Here is an 18632-nt window from a genome sequence, read left to right on the forward strand (position 1 = left end):
GGCTGGGTGGGCATGAGGGGATTTTAAAGGGGTTGCCATCCTTCTTCTTTCCCCCAAAGGCTGGTGCCAAAGCTGTGGGAAGCAGCACAATTCCTAGTGCACTGCAGCTATCATCTCACAGCAGCTGCTTTCCCTTATCCTGCAGGGACACAGATAGGGTGGAGAGATGTGGAAATTATCTACAAACTTGGTACAGAGGCTTGTAACTTCTGAGAGATTTATTCCACATACCATATATCAGTTAAATTCCTGGAGGCTGAGGCCAGAGTTATGTAGATGAAGAAATTATCATAAAAACTATTTACAGTACTTATTCCATTATTATACTATCAAAGTGCTTCACAGGCTCTAATGAATTCCTGTTGCAGCTTCTCTGGAAGTTAGAAAATTGTTATTCATCCAAGTCTGAAGATACATTGAGCTGTTCAGGGATAAGGCCCAGGTTGGTGGCAGAGTCAGGTTGGTTTCCAGATAAGCCAGGTGCCTGCATGCCACTGAGGTCACAGGAGATGTCCATCATCGAGTGGGAACAGGTACCTGGGTCTGAGCTGCTGCCCTGTCTGCTGGGCCAGCTTTTCTATCTGAGCATCTATAGCAGCAATACTTCTGTGCATGTAGGTGGAATTTGATACTGAATTTCAAAGGCTAATAATTTTCCAGAGTGCTTTTCCTTGTTCCTCTGTCTGCAGAGCCTGCCCAAATGAAAGGCAGAGCAAAGCAGGGCTGTCTTTCCTCAGCCAGGGAAAGGATCAAAGCTCTGGACAGTGCTGAAGGCACATGCCTGTGTTACTTACCTGCACTAGTTTATGAAGCTGCTGGTCTAGGGAGATTGATAGGTGTCAAATCTGCTTTACAAAACTGCACAAGGGTGGTATTATAAGTTTGCTGCACCCTTGTGGAAAAGGCATGTTCAACTGATCAGGTCAGGCTGTGTTTTGCTAGAAGCAGGCAGCCAGTTTTGGAAAACTTGCTTCTCCCTATCACATCAGCCTTCCTGCCTTTCCCTGGTGTCTCAGGAGCCACAGGTGTGTGTGCTGTTTATCCTCCAGTCCCTACAGGCATTTATAAAATTTACAAGGCTTAAAAATATTTGCAATGCTAAAATTTGCAGCTGATGGTCTTGAAGCATGGTGCCTACACTGCCAAACAGAGGTGGTCAGAAATTGGTTGTCTCCAGTGGTAAGACACTTTATGTCAGGAGTGGTGCACTGAGTGCATTTGAGGGATGGTGCAGTGTCTTTGTGAAGCTGTTTCTTGGTCTGTTTTTGACCTACAGTGACAGGACTGAGCTATGTCAGTCTGTCCTGCATATTCCTACCTTCACTAAAGCCCTGGGTGCTGAGTGCTACTGTCTGAGCTCTTTTGCTGTTCATTTAGGGATTTAGGGCAGAAGTGCTTTATGTTGCCATTATCATCTTGTAAGGAGCAAAGAACAAATGCAGTACATTCCCTAGATCCAGGATAATCATATCTTGACAGCATGCTAATTAATCATCTCACAATCAGGTAATTCTTTCCCATGTAGCTGTCTAATTACTGTTTAATAGCCCAGACTTCAGTGTGCAAGTAACTAATATTTTCAAGCAGGGGTTTCAAGGAGAGGAGCATAGTGGGCCACAACTCCTGGTGTAACTCCTCCATCTTCTTTGAATTACTCCTGGGATAAATCTTTTAGTCTACTGAACCACAGAGCAGCCCTAATTATTGCCATACTAGTCACAAGCAGAGTGTGCCCAGCTCCACTGCTCATGCAATGGGCTGAGCTGCTGCTGCCCTGCAGCTGATGATGTGGTCAGAGTGCATCCATATGTTGGCTCCCCAGGAGCTCTTCCTAACCTAGCAGATTATAAGCTAATGAGCTTGAGCCATACTTTGGGGATCAATGTACAGGATGCTCTTAAAAGATGGGGTTGTATATTAGAGTGTGCTGAATGTCTCCATGGTAGAGATTTACTTGTAAGCCAGGGAAGACAGCAAAGATAAAAACTGTAATTGCTTAACATGTGTACCTTGAAATTGCTTATTGCCTTCATGTCCAGCTCGTTCCCTTCTGGTTTAGTTGGGTTGCCCAATGTTTGTGATGTGTCCTGTGTGTGTGCAGGATGAATCCAAATTCTATCCAGACAAAATTTAGACTAATTCAAAAACTTTAACTACAATTGGAAGACCAGCAGAAACTTCACAATATTAATCTTTTGTGTTTCATAAAAATATCCTTTTTATGAGTTTCATTAAAGCAAGACAGACCTTGCTTTAAAGTGGGACTTTACCAGAGTAAAAATTATTTCATACTTCAGCATTATTCCCATATGTGAAAGAAATCAGTGAAAGCTGATACAAGGCAGTTTCCCACTTGCAGAGATGCCTCTTGGGCTGGAAACATTATTTAGGTACATGTGATTTGAGTTATTGCTAGCTATATCCCATAATATCTGTGTCAACATTATAAAACTAATCCCTAAGACATCAGTGTCTAGCTTGAACAGCATATGTACTCCTACCTTGATGTTGGCTGTGAACCCACTGATAATTTAATATCTCCCATTTTTTTCAAAGCTGTGTGACCTTAACAGAGAGGTGACTTCATGTCTTGGTGTCAGGTTTACCCTGACATACTCCAGCAATTTTCTCATGTTTTCTATTGCTCAGTTGTACACAACTGCCTCTGTATTTGCTGCATGATTGTGCTTTCAGTGTCCAGATCATCAGACCTTTGCCCAAAGCAGCCTGAGAATGGCCTTGCAAACATTCTGAGGAGCCGGAGTGTGTTTGATTTTCCTTGGCTTGTTTGCTTTCCATTATCTGTCTTCATGGTGATAAAAACTGCTGCTGTCAACCTCAGGAGTGCTCTGGCTTTGCTGTGGAGCACACAAAAGGAGGAATGATGTGCAGGCTCTGCTCCCAAGAGCTGCCTCGTGGAGCTTCTCCCCAGAGGAGACAAGAGGAGGGAAATGTCGACCACATAAATAGCAGGGGCTCTCCAAGAACGTGTGCTGAAATAAAAGCAGCTAAAAATAGTCTCTAAGATGAAATGTGAATCGTCTGGAGAGCAACTTGCAAAATTTTCTGCAGGAAAATCCTGAAAGGAGGAAGTCATGCTTTCAGAAGCAATCATGCAAGCTGGAAGCAAATAATCTGCCTATGAAAAACTGCAACTTCCAACATGTGCTCTTGGGGAGAGCTCACACCCTGCCCTGGGTCTGCATTCTCCACTTATGCTGGGGCTCACTCTCATTCTTACTAGTGCAGGTTTTGGTTATGTCTCCAAAGGGTTGGGATTTTTTTTTAATTTTTTTTTTTTTTTTTTTTAAGATTTTGATCCTAAAGAACCAGAACTCCATCAAGTAGAATCAGGCTTTGTTAAAACAGCCAATCCACTGAATTTCTCTCTCCTCCAGGCAGTTTGCAGGTGCTAGAAATATGGGAAGGTGGTAAAACTATTTTGAAAATAGTGGGTTTGGTTGCACCCCTTCTTCCAGTGCAAATGTTTATCCCCACTGACTTCCTTCAGCCATTCATTTGTCCCTCTTTGCCAGTTGTAATCTGCTGCTGGGGCTTACCAGAGCTATTTCCAATGCAACACATTTAATCCGAAATTGAAAAGTCTTTGTGCGCTGAGGCCCCAGTGAATGTGGTGAATATCTCAGATGCAGAGAGGGACCAAGGTGGCTTCTTAGTTACCAGTAGTTAACACAACCCTTTGTGGTTGATTTAATTGCCATTTCTCCGTGTCTTTGTGCGCCCTGCTCTAAGGAGTGCGAACTGGAAATAAGAAGTGGATAAATAGCCGCGGTTTTGCTGTGGCACCGGGCGAGAGCTCAGCTATAGTGCAGCCCTAGTGAGCTCTGACAGGCATTGAGGAGCAGCTGAAGCCTTTCTGCTGGACAATGCTGGGCCACAAAAGCAGCATTAGGGCCAGCAGCCCCGGCCAGGCGGGACTAGCTGATTGCAGAGGGATCCCCGGGCTCCCAGAGCCACCCAACAGAGCAGCTGGGGACAGGACAGCGGTGCCACTGCTGCGGCACATCTGCTGTGCCAGGGTGGGCACTGAGCTGGAACAGGGCACACAGACAGTGTCTGGAGAGGGCACTGAGCTGGCATAGGGCACACAGACACTGCCAGGAGTGGGCACTGAGCTGGAACAGGGCACTGAGGTGGCACAGGGCACACAGACACTGCCAGGAGTGGGCACTGAGGTGGCACAGGGCACTGAGCTGGCACAGGGCACACAGACAGTGTCTGGAGAGGGCAATGAGCTGGAACAGGGCACTGCAGGAGCCCTGGGCACACAGACACTGCCAGGAGTGGGCACTGAGCTGGCACAGGGCACAGAGATGGCACAGGGCACACAGACACTGCCAAGAGCAGGCACTGAGCTGGCACAGGGCACTGAGCTGGCACAGGGCACTGAGGTGGCACAGGGCACACAGACACTGCCAGGAGTGGGCACTGAGGTGGCACAGGGCACTGAGGTGGCACAGGACACAGGTGGCACAGGACACACAGACACTGCCAGGGGTGGGCACTGAGGTGGCACAGGGCACACAGACACTGCCAGGGGTGGGCACTGAGGTGGCACAGGGCACACAGACACTGCCAGGGGTGGGCACTGAGCTGGCACAGGGCACACAGACACTGCCAGGGGTGGGCACTGAGCTGGCACAGGGCACTGAGGTGGCACAGGACACACAGACACTGCCAGGGGTGGGCACTGAGGTGGCACAGGGCACACAGACACTGCCAGGGGTGGGCACTGAGCTGGCACAGGGCACTGAGGTGGCACAGGGCACACACAGACACTGCACCTGCACCTCTGCTCCTCCAGCTGCCTGGGTTTCTCCTCTGCATGTCTTGCACCTTCTCTTTTTGCATTGGCTTTCCTGGCTCAGCTGCTGGATGTTCCTAATTCAATGGTAAAGCTGTTTTCTCTCAAAGTTGAAATCTACGTAAAATGCTGGTTTTGACAACATTTTGGCTCAGGAAAAAGGGAATTATTTGTGAATTTCAGAGTTTCTCATTTTAATATCCTTCATGTGTAGAAGTTTCAGTTTTTCATTTCAACTTGATTTTTATTTGTTTAATCTTTAAGAACACTTCAAGAAACTGATTGGCAGCAGTCTTTACCAAATCCTTCTAGTGAGAACTTTCACATTTTCCTTTAATTCTTTTCAGAGGTATCAAAATTTCTCTTTCAGAATCTCTATTTTCAGCCCGAGGCTTGTGAAAGACAGAGCAGCTACCCAGCAAAGCAATCTACGAATATAATGGGAACGATATTTCATGAGAAATTGTTCTTTTCCATTCAGGAGAAGAATGACTAATGTGTAGTGCTTTTCTACTAGCTGTTAACAATGCATTTCGTTTTTCCTGACGTGTTTAGAAGAATGCGACAAGAGCCCCGAGGCATCTTCTAACAAAGAAACGTATCACTTGGCGTTTTTACAGCGAGCTGAGGCTTTTCTGGGTTACACACGTCAAAGTGAAGTAGTGGGTGTTGCTTCCATTACCCACCAGAAAGGAAACAGAAGGAAACAGTCTGATAAAACCCGAGTTTTATTAAGCAAATATTTCTATGTAAGGTCAAGACATTGCTGCCTGCTGAATTTATTCCAGGACTTCAGTCCTGATTTTTGAAAAGCTTTAAGATAAGGAGTTAATTTACCTTTTCAGAATCAGACCTTCTTAGACCTTCTGAAAAATTCATGGAAAATGTGAATGGGAGAAATACATTTTTAAACATGCTTGGTTTACTTAAGTGTAAAATTTGCCAGTCTTTGCTGTGCAGTGTGGAGCCCTTCCCTCTCGGTTCACATCCCAGGACATCCTAACTCTGCTGGAGAACTGTCTTCACCTTCTGCCCTGTAACCATGGCTCTGTGTTTCTAAATTTTATGGACATCAGGCCCAACTGTGCAGTGATTTGACCTAGAAACTGAGCCCTGCCTGCCTGAGTGTGATGTGCCTTCAGCATCTGTGTGTAAAGAGCATGAGCTGTCTCAGGTGCCTCCCTCCCTGGGGTGGCCAGAGCTAGTTCTATTAACAGATGATCATCTTTTTGGCAGAACTATTCACGCTTAATTTCTTTTGGGCTGAGTGATGAAGCTGGTTGGAGGCAGAACACTCCAGGGCTCAATGCAAATGCAGTGCCAGGAGCTGGCAGAGGAGCAGTTTATTCTTCTTCCAGAATGTGTCTGCCAGTACAGTGAAGTGTAAAAACCCAGATGCAAAACCAGAGCTACCTTCCCATGGTACTTTCTTGACCTCGTTGTCTCCTTTTGCTTCCCACTCTCCTTTACAACCCTATTATTTGATCTGTTATTTGAAGTCAGGAGCTGAGGCCCTGCTGGGAGGGGACATTTAACTTGTCTTGTACACGGAGTTCATTTTAAGTTACTTGCACACCCATAATGGCAACTGTAGGAGGAAAGGAGAGGATTCAAGTGTATCCTCCCTAAAAACTTAAATACTGAGAATGTTTGATCCTTCCCACTTTGAGCAACCCCTATCAGCAAAATTCAGCATTAATTTCCATTGTTGCAGAAATCTGAATTTTAGAAGTTAGTCCAGTTTATGATTAAATTATAGAAAAGGGCAGGAACTGTGTTTTCTAACCAATAAAAATTGAAAGATACTGAAAAATGTTGCTTACCCTAACTCAAGAAGTAATTTTCAGAACTGTTTGTGAGCAATATGCACGAAAAAAAGAAGACATGTCAGATCAGTCATATGGATAATTTTTGAAATGCTTTGATCCAGCTTCCATAATGTAAACATTCTTATTGTAGTCGACTTACCTGTAGAAAACACAGATTAATGTTGAACAAGGATGCTGGAGTGCATTTAGGATCAGCTGTAGCACTGGAAAATTGGATTCTTATATGTCTGTTCTCTTCTGGTTTTGCACAGGCTTCCATGAAACTCTGTGAACCTTTTCCATCTTAACCACCACTAAGATATGGAATGGCCATGAACACAATTAACACATTATGAAGGGCCAACAAATACAAAAGGGTCAGAGCCCAAAATGACACCTGTAATACTGATTTGAGAGGTAGCAGAGAGGTCGTGTTTTTTCAGATAGACAAGTTTGGTTTCTGCTGCACTTGAGATTTCTGTTTTCCTCTTATCTGCCTATTTCTTGCTCTCTGAAACTTCACATTTCTTGTATTTTGGACTGTGATACCTTTGAGAAAAACCTCAGCACCATGAGAGCCGACTGTCCAGGACCTGTTGCCATAATGCAGAAGTTTAATTGTGTGTTGCTGCAGTAGTTGATTTTATGAATTCCCTGTATTTCCATCAAGAATCATTTACCTGCAGATCACGACATTTTGGCGTAGCAGATTCTTACAGTTGTTCAGCAATAACTGATTCACTGAGTTCAGCATCAAACCTGGGGGCAGACTTCAATCCTGCCATTGTTTCTGTGATCTCGGAGCAGCTCAAAGCAGGGGGGTGAGGCAGAAACTTTATTTATTAAAAAAAAAAAAAAAAAAAAACAAAAAAACAAAACCAAAAAGAACTTACATAGTTTTAAACATCGGTTACAATTCCAGATAGAAAATGTTTCGTTAATGAGCAGTATTTCAGCCTGATGAGAGCACTTAATGGAATACCTGAATCACAGAACACGATGCTGTTCTCAGCCCTGGAAGGAGCATTTGATTAGGAATGCCTTGGCCAGGGCGAGATCTGGAAGCTTTGGAGTCTGCCTCGGGTGTCTTGGCAACCATACACAGTTGAGAGCCCACATCAGCACAGACACAGAGCATGTCCCAGGTCTGGCTTCACATCCCACTTGTACGAGGCAAGAGAGAAAACTTTGCTGCTGCCGAGAGTTTAGAGACGCTGCAGTTCCCGTAGAGACTTTCACAGTCACTCTCAGTAAGTACAATTTAAATTAAGGAATGTTTGCTTCCCTCTGTAGTCATCTTTGTTAAGTGTACTGTAGTTCAGGGATGTAAATCAGGCTAAAACGCAGTTAAAATACACAGAAGCCTGCTTTGAATTAGTGTGAAGCTGCTTTAACTAGCTATTAACTGAGTGCTATGGGAGGCTGAAAGAGTCTTAGAAAACCTTAGAGACTGGGAAAGCAGAGCTGAGCCTTCCCCCTTTGTCAGCTCGTTCTTTCCAGGGCATTGTGTGTGCGGTGGTACCTACAGCAGAGCAGGGACAGCCCCGGTGTGGGCTCTGCACATCTCCCTGCACGGCTGATGCAGAGGAGCCCTGCAGAGCACAGGGAGCCATTCCCACTCCTGGGGCACTGGAGGCACACGCTGTGATGAAGCAAGTTGGAAGAGAAAAACTGAGCTGAGCTGCTCTCTGTTTGCTTAGGCGAAACTGGAATGTACTGTGGGGTTTTGTTCCTACCAAGCTTTTCTGCTTTCTGGAGTATTTGTGTTTGCTTTTAGTGGAGTAAGAAGTGGTTGTGGAAAACCTGGAGATTATCCCAAATCAAGAGGATATGACTGTGGTTGTATGGGTGATTAAAGATAGGGTGTCTGCATCCATCTCTAGGCTGTGTCACAGCTCGGAGTGGCCTCAGAGCTGATCTCCCTGAGCACTCACAGCAAACCCACACAGCCTTTCTCCCCGGCATGTGATGTGCCTGCGTGGGCTGCGCTGGGGTGGGTGGGCATGACTGGCTGCTTCGTGCTCATGGCAACCTCTCCCCACGCCTTTGATGCAAACAGCAGTCACTGCAGGGATGTCTGCACTCCTGGCTGAAGCGTTCAGGGCAGAGCTGTGCACAGACAGTGGCACATCCTGTGAGGAAGCACGTTCCTGTGAGGTGCATGTCAGGGTGGAGCTGTGGGCACAGCAGAGGGCTGGGCTGACCCAGCAGTGGCACAGCTCCTCATGTGCAGCTCTCTCACACAGTGGCACAGCTCCTCATGTGCAGCTCTCTCACACAGTGGCACAGCTCCTCATGTGCAGTTCTCTCACACACTGGCACAGCTCCTCATGTGCAGCTCTCTCACACAGTGGCACAGCTCCTCATGTGCAGCTCTCTCACACAGTGGCACAGCTCCTCATGTGCAGTTCTCTCACACACTGGCACAGCTCCTCATGTGCAGCTCTCTCACACAGTGGCACAGCTCCTCATGTGCAGCTCTCTCACAGCTCAGCTGCCTAAAGCTGTATCCTGAGGAACACAGCTCCCATCAGTGCTGCTGGTGACTCAGGCTGCTGCCAGGGAGCTGAGTGTGTCTGTTTGTCCTTCAGCCAGGACAGGGACCCTCTGTGCCCCCAGCCCCAAACAGCAGCACTTCACAGCAGCTCCTGGTGTGGGGATGAAGGAGATTAGTCATTGAGTACAGTGAGTGAAGGATTCAGATCTGATCCTTTGGGAATAGTGAACACTGCAGTGAGAGGAAGGGAAGTCATGACTTGATTTATCAATGCTTTTTGATCAGGCAGTTGTACAAATGCTTTCTGTGGGGGGACTGTGAGTTTAAAGGAATTTAGTTCAATGATTTCACACATCTGATGCTCAGGCCAAATCCCTGTAGCTTTGGTTCCCTGTTGGAATGAATGTGTAGTTCAAGTGCAGGCTGTCATACTTGACTGGCAGCCAGATGAGGCTGCTGCACCTCATCAGCTCTTCTTGGGCCAGAGCTGCTCACAGCAGTGTCTGTGGGAAGCCAGCTGTGACAGAGCCAAGGACCTCTTGGGCTGAGAGGTGAAAGATTTGGCTGGCCCCACTCTTCTCCACTTCCAGTATCACATGGGAGATAGCAGAACCTTGCCATTTAAATCAGCAGAGCTCACTGAAGTCAGCACTGGGACTGTGCACCCAATTGAGAGTCTCACCAATCATCATTTCAGAAATAATCTGTCAGCCCTGGTGAGTGAGAGGTGTGTCCTGTGCTCCCTGGGGCAGAGGATGGTTTGGGTGGTGTGCGATGGACTCCTTGGGTGTAATCTGCTATTGATTAGTGGTTTGGATTTTCCTCCTGCCTTGGAAAAGGCCATGCACTCTACAGAGGTATTGTGAGAAATGATGCTCACTTTTAAAAATGTCAAAGGTTTATTGAAAACCTTAACAAAATACAACAAAATGACTGAATATAGAAAAAGGACAGCACACTGGAAGTTGGTGACCTGGCAGCCACATCTACTAATGCTGTATCAGGTAATCCTGGCCCCTCCCAAAGTGCTGGGTAACTCTTCTTTGCCATCCATTAATGGAGACTGTTTTGTGGAGGACAGGTGTTGCCATGCTGTGCCTCCTGGTAACAAGGCTGCCCTCCTGCCAGGTGCCCCATGGGAGGGGCACAGGTACTCACCCTCCCTCCACAGGTCCGGCTACCACGGCCATCCCTTGGCAACTCTACAGGGGAATGGGGACTACGGGGAGAGCAGGGGACATCTGAACAAGTCACAAAAATGTAATTATACATCAATAGAACTTCTCTTAACATACACATAATATTCATGCCTTAATTGCAAGAGCCAACCATCCCATTAGTCATCTATAACAGTATCTATGTGGATATTTCTGGTTACTCCCCTGCAGCCTCATGTGATGCCTCAAGGGTTTTAGTGTAGCTTTGGCATTGCTGAGCTGTTCCTGCAGAGAACTGTGTTGTGTCACCCAAGTAACCTGTGCACATGAGCTGTGCTCTGGCTCCGAGGTGCCAGTTTGTCTTTGAACTGTGCTTCTGCCATGGCTGATGGGAATTATTGTGGGAAAGATGCAGAATAGATCACATCCTTATCATGATGTGGCCCAGTTCACTGTAATACTTGTTTCCTACAAGGCTGCTTAGGGATTCCTAACCCACTTTTTTCCCCTTGGAGAAAAATGTGGTATTTTAGTAGCAGAAACCACACAGATATTAGCTTATTCCAAATCCCAACATATTGTGGTGTGTCCTGCCTGTCTCCCTCATTGGTCTCAGTGTATAAAATGTGCTTCATGAGGAGACTTTCCATGAGCATGGAGCAAGTCTCCTTTCACCTGTACCTCCCTCCTCCCTCACAGAGAGTTTGTGTGTGTTAAATTAAGTGTCAGGGTTGGTCCAGCTTGGACTCACCTCCTGAGTATTAAGGACACTCAGTCTCTCATGGCTTAGTCTCCTCCCTGCCTTTTTTCTGTCCCTTCCTCTGTTCTTCAGTACAGTCCCACCTAATTAGGTCACGGATTGTTTCATGCTCAGAACCTTTCCAAATGTTTTCCAGTAGCTGTGGGTTTTGTTACTAAAGGCACTGGTTCTGCTTGCCCAGCTCTCCTGCTTTGTGCCTTTATTAACCTGCTCCTAACACTGAAATATTTCTCATTCACATGGCTGCAGCAGTAAAAGCCTTGTTAGTTCCATAACAAGCTGCTACTGACTCCTTGGGGAGCTCCCAAAGAAACACTTTACTCTGAGATAAATCTGCTTTTCTGCATTCCCTACTGTTTTATTAATAAGGATATTTTCCTGAGAAGGAGATTCTCATGTAAAGCAGCCTGCAGCTTCAGTGGCTGCTCCTCCCTGGAGCCCAAGTAATGCCTCTTGCTTGCTCAAGATGTTGGGATCCCCATCTGGGTAACAACACTCACGTTGCTGCTTTCAGGGCAAGCAGGGGTCAGCAGCATGGTGAATCACACCTGGGACTGTGGCCTTTAGCTCGTGTGAAACACACCTAATCCAAGGCGTGGTTGGCCCCAAATTTTGTTGTTTTCAGATTCAGGAACTCATTTGCCATGAGGTGTTATCAAGAGTGGCAGAATTGGATTTTTTTATATCTGTAACCAAAATCTAGGAAATGCTCGATACATCCAAATCATTCTGCAGCCAGAAGTCTGTAACAGGATGAGCTGGAACTTGATGCAGCCCTTACATTTGGAATTTGTAGCAGATTGCTTCCTCCTTCCTCAAAATAAAATACCATTTTTTCTCCTGTTCTCTTATCCTAGCTTTTAAAGAAATTTAATACATGGTCCTAAATTATGCCTGTGAATTATGGTATCCCCATATATTCTTAATAGCTGTGTAAATATGCAGGGGGAAAAAAACCCAACCCAAACAGATGAAAGAAGGGCTGATAATTCAGAAGGATTTAAAAGATTTCTACTTATCTCTAGAGTTAATTGAGAGCAAAGGCTGTTGCCCCTTTGCTGCACAAATTTCAATTAGGCTGACAGCAGAGCTGGTCACAGAAGGCTGAATCTGGCCTGTAACAATTTGTCAAGGAAAATCTTTCCTGTTTCAATCATTGAACCTTATTAAATCAATTTCATACAATGTTTTAGTCATTGCCTTTCATTCATGCCCAACTAAAGCTTTTTTAGAGCAAGCAGTGACAACAGAGTTTGCATGCTGGAAATAACAAGACTGGCTTTGCCTGGTCACGTGCAGCATAAGAGACTGTCCAGAAATTTTCATCCTCTTGTCTGTGGGATAAAAAGGAGGTGCTTCCAGTTCCTTCTCCAAGCAAAGTACCAGTGCATCAGGTGAGCTGGTGGTGTCCAAGCTTTTAGCCTGAGTAAATATTTCTCTCAGGATGTTTTGTGACACTTTTCAATGTGAAGATCACAAATGGCTGTGGAGGGACCACCTTGGCTGGCTTTTCTCCTGTGACATTTTTTGACATTGTTTGCTAAATGTGGCTTAGCAAAAGAGTGGAGAGATGCTGAAAGATGGGAGTTGGATGGGAGAGGCAAGAAAACTATATATAAAGTAAAAGAAGTAAGAATTGGAGGGCAGCCTTCTGAGCAGTGGGGATGTCCCACATCTGAGCACACTCCTTTGTCTAGAAATCTGATAAGGTAGATTATTCTGTAAACTTTCTGGACTGGTAAATGACCTCTCTTTTGCAGTGCATTTCTGCTCAAATTTGTATCCATGGTTTGTTGTGTCACCTCTGATTTTGAGATTCACTTCTCATTCCTTAATCACCTCAAACACTTAAACCCAGTGGGAATTTGGAGTAAGTCAAGAGTTTTGAGCTCAGCTTCTCCTGCTGTCTGAAGCTGAGATATCCTTTTTGGGCAGGATGTCCTGTCAGGTTTACATGGAAATTACAACTGCCTTGGTAATTTTAACTGCCTTGGTAATTTTATTTTTTTTTTCTTCATTCATCTCCCTCATGTGTCCCAACACATGAGCAATCAGGGATGCAAGCTGACCTCCTGGAGGAAAAGGCATGCTGCCAGAGAAGTAGATCTCAGGTCTTTACAGAAGGAAGTGTCACATTACTAGCTGATTAAACCCGTCTGGCAGAGCCTAGAGCACTAAGCACTGAGGAGCAGTAATCCAATAACTGTCTTGAGAGGAGCCTGTGGAGCCCTAGAGGTGTTCCCAGGTGAATCCCTGCAGTGTCTGCAGCCTTAAAGGACAACCCCTGGGTCTTGTGCATTCCTCTGAGTTTCGAAAGGCAAGTTGCATTTTGCAGAGAGGGCTGAGGGGAGGATTGGTCACACAGCTCAGGGTATGCTCAGGGGATGGCTCTGACTGGAGTATTTTTAGCCAGACTGCAAACTACAGCTGGGTACGGAATTGGTGTTCAAATCTCAACACAGGAGATGAGGAGCCCAGCCCTGTAGAGGCTGTGGCTCTTCTCACCCCCTCTCCTGTGCCCACTGTTGGTGGTCTGTGGTGTGGGCTCCTGGAGGGACTTTGTCACACCCATATGGGCTCCTGGAGGGGCTGTGTCACACTCCCGTGAATGCCTTAAATTTCTCGAGGCTTTGGAGTGGCATTAAATGTCAGTTCAGGCAGCTGAAGGCAATCTTCAGTCACACTGGACACCAGATAGGAGTGACTGATGATTCTGATCCATCCCTGGGTTGCCAGTGCTGCCTCTGCCTGCCTGGGGCTGAGCCACCAGGAGCGAAACAGGGAGCAGACACTCCCCATCAGGGATACCTGACAGCAGGGACCCTGTGCAGACACTGCAATTATTCCCTTCATTTTCCTTTTTCCCAGTTGTAAGATGTGTGATTGCCATAGGGGGACCACCTACTGTTGTACTGTGATCTGAGAAAACCTTTAAACTTTTTTCTCTTGAGCTTTGGTCAGCCAGATGTAAAACAGAAGCAATTAAAACATGAAGATCTGGAAGATGGAAGTCTGGTCAGAGCCAGCTTTAAGCTTGGTGGATGAAGGGCACCAGAAGTTTCCAACTTGTCTCCTGGCCTTGGGAAGCCTTGGCCTGCCTTATCACTTTTCTTGTCTGAGCTTGGAGAATTCACTTGTAAATACATTTAGGGCTGGAGATCACCTGGGCTGTATTCCTGCTGTTCAGCAAAGCCTGTGTGTCTTTGAGCTTTTATCACACAAATATGGGACAGAAGCAATTAAAGGGAGGGAAGTAGCCGTCTGACCACCTTTAAAGGCACAGCCTCTCTGTCAAATTTCTTTGCAGTGAAGTGGCAGTAGCCACTCTTTCTTTTCATGCAGGTGTTAGGAAATTGCACTGATGGTATCCAAGCTGTGGAACTTTCTTCCTTGTTTTGTGTCTGCAGTACCCAACAGCACCTCCAAAAGGCCAGTGAGTGAGAAAAGCTTCTCCTGGGTGATTTTGGGAAATAAATGTAGCTGTCTGTTCACAAAGCAGCAGAGTTGGGCCACCTGTGCAGACTCCCTCTTCAGTAACCTCAGGATTCCTCTTGTCCTTTCTGTTCCTCTCTATCTAAAAATGATTCTCTATTGGAATAAACTTGTGAAATGCAGAAACTATTGCAATGATCCCAGAAGAAACCACAAACTCAAGACATGAATTTCTGACTGCTTCCAGTTAAACACACACAGTGGGTTCATTTTACGTCAGCTGGCATTTGTCAGACTTATCAGAGTTGATGTTTACCACAGTGTTCTTTTGGGAACCATTAAGACTGCGTGTGTCACCCAGGGAAAAGGCCACAGGAATCACAGTCAAAATATTTGCATTGCTTGCAGCCAGGGTTCCCAGCATGGCAAGAGTGGTTCAGGTTGCTGGAGTTTTGGAGGTGTTGGTGTGGCTGTGCCCCAGGTGTTGAGCTGGGAATTAAAGACACAGCAAGGGCAGAAGGTGACTGGGATCCTGTGCAGGTGCTGCTGAGGACAGATGGTTCACAGCCACCCCTTCCCTCCTCACTGCTGCCCAGTGTGCACTCTGAAAAATAACAACAGAAGAACTTACATTATGAAAGACATTTGCATTTGTGATGTTTACAGTACAGAGCCTGCTCCTCCTACTTAACTGTATCATGAGTTAATCCATTCATTTCAGCAGCAAAGCCTGATGCTGAGTTGATTTACACTGGATAATTCCAGGTGAACTAAGCTACAGTCACTGAGCCATCCCAGTTATAAGAACATTCTTGAGTGCTGGGGGAGAAATAAGACAAGGTGGAAGCACAGCCACACGTGGCAGGCAGTCAGAGCAGTGTGTGCTTACAGACCTTGCTGTGAAACAGGAAGGTGAGGCTGGAAAGAGCTTGGGATTGTGTGCCTGTGTATTCAGGCTCACAGGTGGGGTTTGTGTCAAAGAGGAAAGTTTGACAAAAAGTGCTGATGAAGACCAGGCTACTGTCCCAGTACAGACTAAAAATACATTGCATTTGTCATTGTGAACATTTGCACTTATTAATAGCCAATATTAAAAAAGCTCTCCAAGTCCATCTGTTAAAATGTCTGACTCAGGCAATATATGTTCAGGGTAAGTTTTTGAAAATTCCTGCCTTGGGAAAGATTTTTGCTGATTTTAAAACAGCATTTTCCTGAAATTTGTTAGAAACATTTTACTTATTCAGATTTATAAATCATGATCAAATTCTCACTGTAACACCACTGTACTGAGTAGTGGCTGAGGAATACTGAGATCAGAACTGGATATGAGTTATATTGGCATGGGCAGGATTGTAGCCACCCCTTATCAGTACATCAAGGACTTGGATAAAATAGAGAGATCATGTACCAGGTGAGTGATTAATAATGGTGGTTTTGGATAGCCACTTAGGATAGCATGTGGACACAAGATTTATGTGCTGGGAAATCTGTAAGAAAAAAGACCCTTATATTTTCTAGCCCAATCACAGGACATCACCATTGTGGGATATAAATCTAGAAGATATAAACAATTATCTCCATGTGAGTGCTGGCTCAGTGTGGAATTGAAGGGGCTGAACAATTCCACACTGAGCCAGCCCCCTGGTGTGACAGATTCAAAGGGAATCTCTTCATGAGACCCCTCCAGTCCCTTGCAGTGGAGGGACAGGACACCTCCTGCTCCTTCAGCCTGGAGGAGCCTGTTGTGGTGCTAAAGCTGCTGGCCCTTGTGTTGTTCCAGGCAGCAAGTGCATTTGAGGGTGAGCATCCCTTATCAGCCATTCCCATGCTGGTGACTGGTTTGTCCTGGTGACTGACAGCTGTGATAATGAGCTTATTGTGAGGAGGCAATCAGTGCACAGAAATGTTTTTATGTCTTATGGTCTGGGATCTTGGGGGTTTTGTGCCCTGAGAGGCTCTGTCTCTAGCTGGCTGGGCCAGAGCAAAGGGCAGAACACGAAATGACTGTACAAGAAAAATCCCTGTTGCTTTCTCATCTGCATTAGGGGTCAGTTTGTCAAAGTCATTATAGGGCTGTTTGCTGTACTGTCAGGACAGTGTTTTTCTAAGCGTTTTTATGTACCTTTGAAGTGAAAATACCTGGGGAGCAAGGCAAGTCCATTAGTCCCTATGAACAACTGGTGGTTCACAGATGCTCCATTTCTAGGTAAATCCCCTCTGCTGCTCACTCTCTCAATGCTCACTGAACTCTGTTGACTTAACTCCAGGTTTTTACACAGCTGGCTTATTTCTGTGCAGTGCTGTGCCCCTGGGAGCCTCGAATCTGGGTCTTGGCTTAGACCACTACAAAATAGTGAGGGATATGACTGGGTCTGGCTGAGCAAGAGTGACATGGAGGAAGAGGGTGTAATTCTGGTTGCAAGGTTTGATAAAAAATTTACCTTTTCTCTTTTATTCTCTCTTTTTGTCTCACTGGAGTTGTGGGTGCTTTTTGCAAAGCACTGCTCTGACCATGCAAAAATGTTGTTTCTCTCTTCCCACTGAGTTCTGCTTATTATATGTCTGTGAATTGCAAAAAAGAGCTTCAAACCGGCAGTGGCTACAGCAGCTCCTGACAAGATTAAAATCCACCAAAACAAGATGTCATGGAAAGCACTGAGTTGCCATTCTCTGGTGCCACAGAAAATTGACTTGCTGTCTCTTGCTACTGCAGCACAGAGCTGATGGAAGTACCTGGCTTGCTAGATTTCAATATGAATAGGAGCCACAAATCACAAAGTCAAAGGAATGTGCTAGGGATGGCCCAGTTTGGAAATTAAATTATTTTGATGTCTGTACTGAGACATCAAGGCTAGAACTCATGTTCCAGATGATAAGACTGTCCCTGTGTAACTTTTAAATTAAAATCTGTATGTTTCTTACTGAGATTGGACTTTGCTTTGTGATATCCAACCATGCCTCTGAAATGCTTTGTAGGCAATACTTATAGGAAGCAGTGGGGGTTTTCCATCTGTACATTAATATTTTAGTGGTTGCTATTTTTTAGCCATAGCCAAAAATGAGAATTCTGTTTCTGGATAGAACTGGTGATTGAGCTCATTCCTGACATTATAGATGGGCAGTGTGATAATTGACTCTCACAATTAAGGGATGAATATTGTGTGTGTGTTCAGAAGTTTTATTGATGTATGGTTTTGTTACCATGGTCTTGTTGCTTAGACATCCTCTGTTCTCCCCATCCTCTTCTCCCCTCGTTGTGTTTGCCACCAGAGCCTTGGCTATGAAAGACTTGTGGAGGGAGGTGTGCACATGTGCCCCTTGCATGGGGCAGTGGGGAATAGGAAATGCTTGTTGCTAAGGAGGTGTGGCGTGACAACACCTGACCTCCAATCCAGAAAATGGTCTCCATCAATGGACAGCAGAGAAGAGTTAACTGATAGACTTCAGACTGGCTGATACAACCCCAGGGGAATAAAAGGGGGAGCAGCCACTTTGTGGGTGGGCATGTGGCAGACAGTCACACACTCACAGTGCTGTCTCTTTCCTTACTCAGTACTTTGTTGTATTTGTTAAGGTTTAATAAACCTTTGAAAATTCAAAAGTGGCTGGTTTCTCACATGCATGATTCAAGATCCTAAACCCAAAAGTAATCCTGAACCAGGTACAAATTTGCTGCAGTTGCAGCTTGGACTGAAATGATTTTATGAACATTACTTACTGAAACAGGTTTAGCCTGACAATCCAGCTCCCTGCTCACAACTGTGGCAGTGTCTCTGTCAGAGGGAACTGGAGACATCTGGTTCCTCATTTGGTGAAGCAAAGAGCCAGAAGTGAAGGATAAGGGACACAGCAGCTGAGTGCCACAGCGTCACTGAAGCTCAGAGCCACAGGAACCAGACCAGTGCATGACTCTCTTGTGTCCATTGAGATCCCAGGGTTGCAGGGGCTGGGGTCTGTCACACTGCTGTCACCTCTCAGCCACAGGTGACAGGAGGGTGAAGCTCAGCTGGCAGGGAGGGCCCTGCAGGGTCAGTGCTGGCACTGCCACAGGTCACTGAGAGAGCAGAGCCACACCTTGACCCGGTGGAAATGGCCAAACAGCAAACACTTCAGCTCCTGCACTTTGCAACCTTCTCATCCCTCAAACAACTCT

At 45.8% G+C, this 18632-nt stretch overlaps 1 protein-coding gene across 2 annotated transcripts in view; it reads left to right on the plus strand.

The window, feature by feature from the left end:
- The window catches only part of RAB11FIP4 (RAB11 family interacting protein 4), a 120126-nt gene that overhangs the window by 61242 nt on the left and 40252 nt on the right, over positions 1-18632 (plus strand). Inside the window, exon 1 of one of the 2 annotated variants that reach the window (XM_033076506.2) lies at positions 7750-7883. The exons of the other annotated variant lie outside the window; for it this stretch is intronic. The gene's annotated coding sequence lies outside the window, so the exon portion shown is untranslated. Of the gene's footprint in view, positions 1-7749; positions 7884-18632 lie in introns of those variants that run through there. 2 annotated transcript variants of the gene reach the window in all.

The sequence above is a fragment of the Catharus ustulatus genome, chromosome 20 (genome assembly GCF_009819885.2).
Source record: "Catharus ustulatus isolate bCatUst1 chromosome 20, bCatUst1.pri.v2, whole genome shotgun sequence".
Lineage (NCBI taxonomy): Eukaryota > Metazoa > Chordata > Aves > Passeriformes > Turdidae > Catharus > Catharus ustulatus.